Source organism: Gossypium hirsutum, chromosome D13 (assembly GCF_007990345.1).
Source record: "Gossypium hirsutum isolate 1008001.06 chromosome D13, Gossypium_hirsutum_v2.1, whole genome shotgun sequence".
Classification (NCBI taxonomy): Eukaryota; Viridiplantae; Streptophyta; class Magnoliopsida; order Malvales; family Malvaceae; genus Gossypium; species Gossypium hirsutum.
Window position 1 is genome coordinate 4191711 of NC_053449.1, and position 6482 is coordinate 4198192.

A 6482-nucleotide genomic window follows, 5' to 3' on the forward strand; every position below is an offset into this window, starting at 1 on the left:
TTCAATCTAAAACAACATTAACTCTTACAGAAAAAGATTTTGGATACCAGCACGGAATTGATCACTCATTGACATACAGGGGCATTGCAAAAAGGGCGAGAGGGGCCTTGGCCCCCTTTGATTGGATGATTTATTTGTTATTTTAGTACTTTCTAAATGTAAATGGTTCAATTTTTTTTGGCTTGTTTTAAATAAAAAAAATGTAATTATAGCCCTTTCAAAGTTTTAAAAAATACAATTTAAATCATTTAAATGCAAAATTTTTAACTCTGGCCCCATTTTTTTTTAGTTTTATCTTTACTCCCATCACATAATTCTTAGCCCCCATTGGTATGCTCATGGATAAAGGCATACGACAAGGGCGAAGTTAGAAAATTCTTTTAGAGGAATCAAAATTAAATCGTAATTTTTACGATGATAAAAATATAATTTCACCATTTTAATAACTTATATCTTTATAATTTTTAAAGAATTAAATCAATTTTTTTTATTGCGAGAGATTAAAATATAATTTTAACTTTACTAATTTAAAAATTATTTTTAAAAGTGAGGTACCCTTCCATTAGCATATTATATACTCCTTCGCAAAGAACTTGATAGTGGCGAAGTTAAAGTGTTAAAGAGTGTAGACAAAGGCCTTGTCTGTTTTGATTAAATGAAAAAGAACTTCCTTTAAATCGAGGCTACGGCTTATTGAGGAAAAAGAGGAAGACAATCAATCGAAATGTACAGCAAAGCTGTCATTGTTACATCACATAAACGTATAAGTAGGTGTGTCCTGTCAGCGTGAGATCAATGCATAGATATTCCCTTTGACTTTTCCTAATCAGTTTCAGGTCAACTGTTAAACTTGTAGTGGAGAAGATAAAAACACATTTCAACAACCCCGAAAAAACAACCCCGAAAAACGAAACATTATTTTCGAGTGTGTTTGGATGGATAATGCGTTTACTTATAGTTAGTGTAAAAATAATGGTAGCGGTAAAATTAAATACTGTAGCGATAACGTGAGATAAAAAGTAAACTAAACGTACCGCACCGCACCCAGTCGCCTATCCAAACCCACTTTTCGTATTATTTTATATACAAACGAATTATGTTGATCCATTCTGAGTGTGTTAATCGAAGGCTTTTTAGAAAATTCCCCACCAACTCCCAATGGAAAGAAGAAGAGTGAGTTGGGTAAAACGTGGTTTATTGTACAAAGACCTGTGAATCGTGTTTTCATTATGGAGCCAACCAATGTAGAAAAAACGAGGGTCAACCGAATTTGGCAACTTAACATTTTAAGCTTACAATCTGTGTTTCACCAGTTACACAACTTGGTCTTAGAAAAAACATGGGTTTTACGGGTTCTGCCACACTCGTGATAGTAATAATAGTAGGTGCAGGCTTGTGGGGAATGACAATGGCTAACAGGGGCCGGGGCTGGGGCCATTATCATCCCTTAAATCAAACCGAATGACCCAAAACGATCAATGTTGGTGGGTCTGAAAATTGGCACTTCAACCCCAAAACGGTCCATTCTACTTCAATGATACTCTAGGTGAGAGTTTATTTAACATGGTTTCTTTCTTTCTTTCCTTTTTTTTTGTTTTATTTATTTTTTGGTCCACGACATTTTGTTGTACTTAAATTGACAATAGTGTTAGTTGTTGCCATTAAAGTGAGAAGTTGATTTTTTTTTCTGCTATAATTGTCACACAATTAAGGTCACATGAAAATTCAGTCAATCATGTTAACATAAATTTACATGTTAGCCGAATGTTTAAGAGTGTTTAAAAAATCATGTTATCACTTTAAGTACAAAAATTAATGGTGTTATCAACTTAAACCTATTAAGTATAAAAGTAAATTGATCAAATTATGTCAAATTAATTAAAATAGAAATTTCAGCATTATAAAATATAAAAATTATAATTAGAGGATTTAGTTTTAAGCCATATGCTAACTCATAAAATGATGGTATGAAGTTTTCAAATATGATCCACCAAGCATCGTCACCTTTCCTCACAGCATTTACTTGCTACTAAACATATTGAGTTTCCTAACTTGTGACTTGAGAAGAGCGAAGATGACCGTAAATACGACATAAGGTGACGGTGGCTTTTGTTTCTTGCTGAATAAGTGGCGGCCCTATTACTTTGCTTGCGGTGAGCGTAATGATTTCCATTGCAAGGTTGGACGCAGGGGCGAATCTAAGGGTTGGCAGGGGCCTCGATCCCTTTAAAATATATTTTGGTTCCTTAAAATTTTAAAAATTTTAAATTAGTAAAGGTAAAATTACACTTTGTCTACCTAAAAATGATAAAATTTTGATTTAGTCCTTTACAAATTACATTTTTACTATCATAAAAATTACAATTCAATTTCGGCTCCTCTAAAAAAATTTTCTAACTTCACCCTTGATTGGATGTATGAAGTTCTTGGTTATGCCATTTTTTTGATGATACCATTGGTATCCATGGATATCGAGAACAGAGTATATGCATTGTTGTTTAACAAGGGTTTTAGTGTACAAGATTATTGTAGTAACTTGAGTTTTGTTTTTTCTTTATACTTTTCATTCAAGATTTACGAATCAAGGTTTTAATAAACCTAGACTTCACAAAGGAGGGAATAATATGTATTTTTTGTTGGGATTTTCCTGGAAAAAAATCGTTGCATCTTTCTACGATTCCTTATGAAAATTTTCCAGTCCATCAGAATAGAAGTTAAAGAGGGTATTAATGCTCGTTGTATCTTTTATATGAAAATCAGAGGCCAATGGGCCGTTCCCTTGACTTGCACCAATGGGAATTTGACTTCGCATAAAATTGAACAAAAAGCTGTTGAATTGGTCTATTTTTTACATGTACCAATTGAAGTATTTTGAAATGAATTGTAAAATAAAAACTTTCTCGTGAGGTGGAAAATACTCATTCCTATAATCTTCTTTTTTTCTATAGTAAAACTAAACTGAAGTTTTTTCAAAATGCCCATTCAAATCAAAGCAAACGTATACGGAAGAATCATAACATAAAAAAACTGGACATGTTATGTTCTTTCTTATGATTTTCTTTTTTGATTTTGTTTTGAATAATGTAATGTGATTTTTAAATTTTTAAGTGAGTCTATATATCTTAAATACAAAACTTTTCAAGCTTATTTAAGATTTTTACTTAAAAAGGAGTTTACAAATACAATAAAAAATTATATATTTGGTAAATTAAAATTAGAATCAAATACGGGTAAAACTATGTATATGGTGGGAGGAGCTTGACTCCCTCTCCAAATTTTTTCAAAAAAAAAATTCTACTTAAAATTTTAATTCAATATTATTATTTTGTAAGTTTGCATGATGGGAGGACTTAGGTTTGAATTTTGGAGATGATATGGTTAGGAGGGGCAGCTACAAACCCCGAACATGGTCGTAAAACGAACATGAAGTAAACCAAAAATAAAAAATAATAATAATTAACTTCAAAGCTTTATTTTTTAGTCTAAGCATATTTATTTAACTAAGCATAATTTCAATATTATTTTGAAGTGATTAAACCATGATTAAAAAAAAGTAAAGTAAAAGATAAAGGGCACATTCTTTCTTTTCTTTTCTTTTCTTTTTTTTTTTTTAAAATGAGGTAAAGAGCATTGTAAAAATTAGAATGTAGGTAATGACAATATATCGTAAAAAAAAAAGAGAAAGAAAAAATAAAGAATACACAGATTTTTACATGAAAACCTTTTTGGGAAAAAACCACGGGCAGAGAAGAAGAAAATTCACTATTTCGAATTCGAATGATTACAAGAGGAGTAGACTATGTCTATTTATAGGCTTGTAAAACCATATTCTAATAAGAGTGTTGTACGATTGAAACACCTTATTTTAATCAATATCAAATAGATGGAGTTTAATAATGTTTTAAAAACCTTATTCTAAAATAAAATAAAATAAATGTAGTTCTATATGGACTTTACTTTTATTTTACCATTGTATTTTATTTAAATAAGAATTCAAGTTACTAAATTCTAACAAACACATTGTTAAATTGCAAAATTTTATAATAAAAGAAAATTGCTTCAATTTTCTTCTTCAAGAATTTCTAACTTTGAACTAACCACTAGTCCATTATTGATTTTTTTCTCTTTTGTTTTTATGGTTTATGATTTTAAAGTTTATTTATTTCTTAATATTTTATTTTTTAATAATTTAAAATATGTTTTTAACAACTAAATTACCTTTTAACATGTTTAAAATAATCTCCCATTCCCATCCTAATATTTTATATAAAAAAACACATGTTTAAAACAATAGATTTAATTTATTTTTTTAAAAGAAAACCCAGTTTGAAGAAACAAATAAACCTTCACATCCTAGGTTCTATCCATGCCACTCTCAAACACGGCCATGTTCCCCTGTTTTCCCTTGCATTTGCGTTTCACACATGGCCTACAGCCTGGACACATGGTCGTGTGGCTCCTACACCTTACTCTTTTGCATCACACACGGCCAAACGCACGGCCGTGTGGATCTTTCGCACAAGGCTTGGAGTCTCGCACACAGTTGTGTGGCTCTTGCACCTTTACCCTTCGCATCCCATACGGTCTGGGGCTTCACACACAGGCTGGCCACACCACCGTGTGGCCCTTGAAACTTAAAAATCACAGTTTTGTCTTATCTTTTATTATTTATGCAAATCAGTCCTTGAGTAGGTTTTCAATGACATTTAGAGAACTAGATTATGCAATTAGGTCCTAGGCTAGGATTAGAATGATTGAATTTATGGATGAATGAATTTATGATCTTAATTACTTTTGATTAATTGTTTGATCTGTGAATTATTTTATGTTTATCAATGTTATATATGTCGAATGAACGTCGCGTATACCTAAATGATTGAACTATTGATTGATGGATATAATCATGAATGACGTTGTTTTGCAATAAATTAGAATATTGAAAGTACTAATGATTGAATGAAAGTACGCATTAAAAAAATGATCGCATTGCATATGCATGGGAGGACAATATGGTAAGGAGGAAGTTATGGCTGTTTAATAATTTGCACTATCTGGTGGTATATCCACATATCTGTTTTGGCAGCTTGACCGCAACTTAGTGGCTTGACCACATATATCTGACTTGGTAGTTTAACTGTAAATTGATAAGCCAACGTTGTCAGGCAACCTGAGGTGGCATGTCATCGTTGCCAGACAACCCTAGATGACTTATTTGGTGTTTTTGGAGGAGGGATTCCGAGGAACTCCCTATTTGGAGAGCTTGTTGTCGAGGGTAGGATTGTCGATTGTTAAATGATCACGACTTGATACATTGAGCATACTCATGAAAAGTATGTATTGAAATGTTTGAACTGTTACATGTGCATATGGTTATTATGGAAGATATAATGATTTGATAACTGAATTCGTCTGATTGGTTGAACGTTAAATATCGCTTGCTTAAGTAGCAAGCCCGAATTACCGTACTGAATTGATTGATATGTGAAATTGATTGCTATTCGTAATGTTTATAATCGAATATTGAATTGGTATATTGTAGAGGAACTCACACTGAGCTTCCTTAGCTCACTCCCATTATTTTTCATCTCTTCAGATAACCCAATGGACCAGGACGCGGACTTGACATGCAGAGGGTCTCAGCTTGTTCTCACCAATGATTTTTTATTAATACGATTATCATTTTATTTTATTAAAAACCGTGGTTTGGGACAACTACTTTTAATTACATTAATTATGATGCATATTATTAATAGGTATTTATATAGATGGAATGGTCCATACTTAATATTAATTGTTGATAATGATTTTAGTATGTTGTTAATTTATTAAGTGTTTTACACAGGTTAATTATTATACAAAGATTATTGATTTATTTTTCGTTGCTAAGTTAAAGTTGGTTTTTAATTGATTAATATGAGATATTCACTATTATACAACAAGTTTATAATTGAGAATAGATTTGACAGGGTCACTTTGGTGATTAATGTGATCTCTTCGGTTCAGGTCTATCGTCTAGGCCGGGTTGGGGTGGTTACAAAATTCGATTAGATCCTATATATACTTAAAATTTGAACTCAAGATAATTTAAAGAAAAACCTACACACAAAAAAATTATATATAGCGAAGACTTGAATCCAAACACTCAAAAGATTAAGACTTCAATTTTTGCAAATATTACCAAAATCTCATTTCAAATTATATCATTAGACTTCTATTATTAATAATTCAGTCATTTATACTAATTTCATTTAATATTTTTAATGTAAAAGCTACTTCAACCTGCATACTGTACTTATGTTTTTAACATAATCAACCTTCCAAAATTATTGTAAGTCGCAAATGCCTTTTTCATTAAAATTTCTTAATGGAATTAATATAAATGATTTAATTTGTTAATAATAAAATTTTAATAATCTAATGTAATAAAATTTAAATTTTGTGACTTAAATTTAATTACCTTATAAAAACCTCTCATGTTTTCC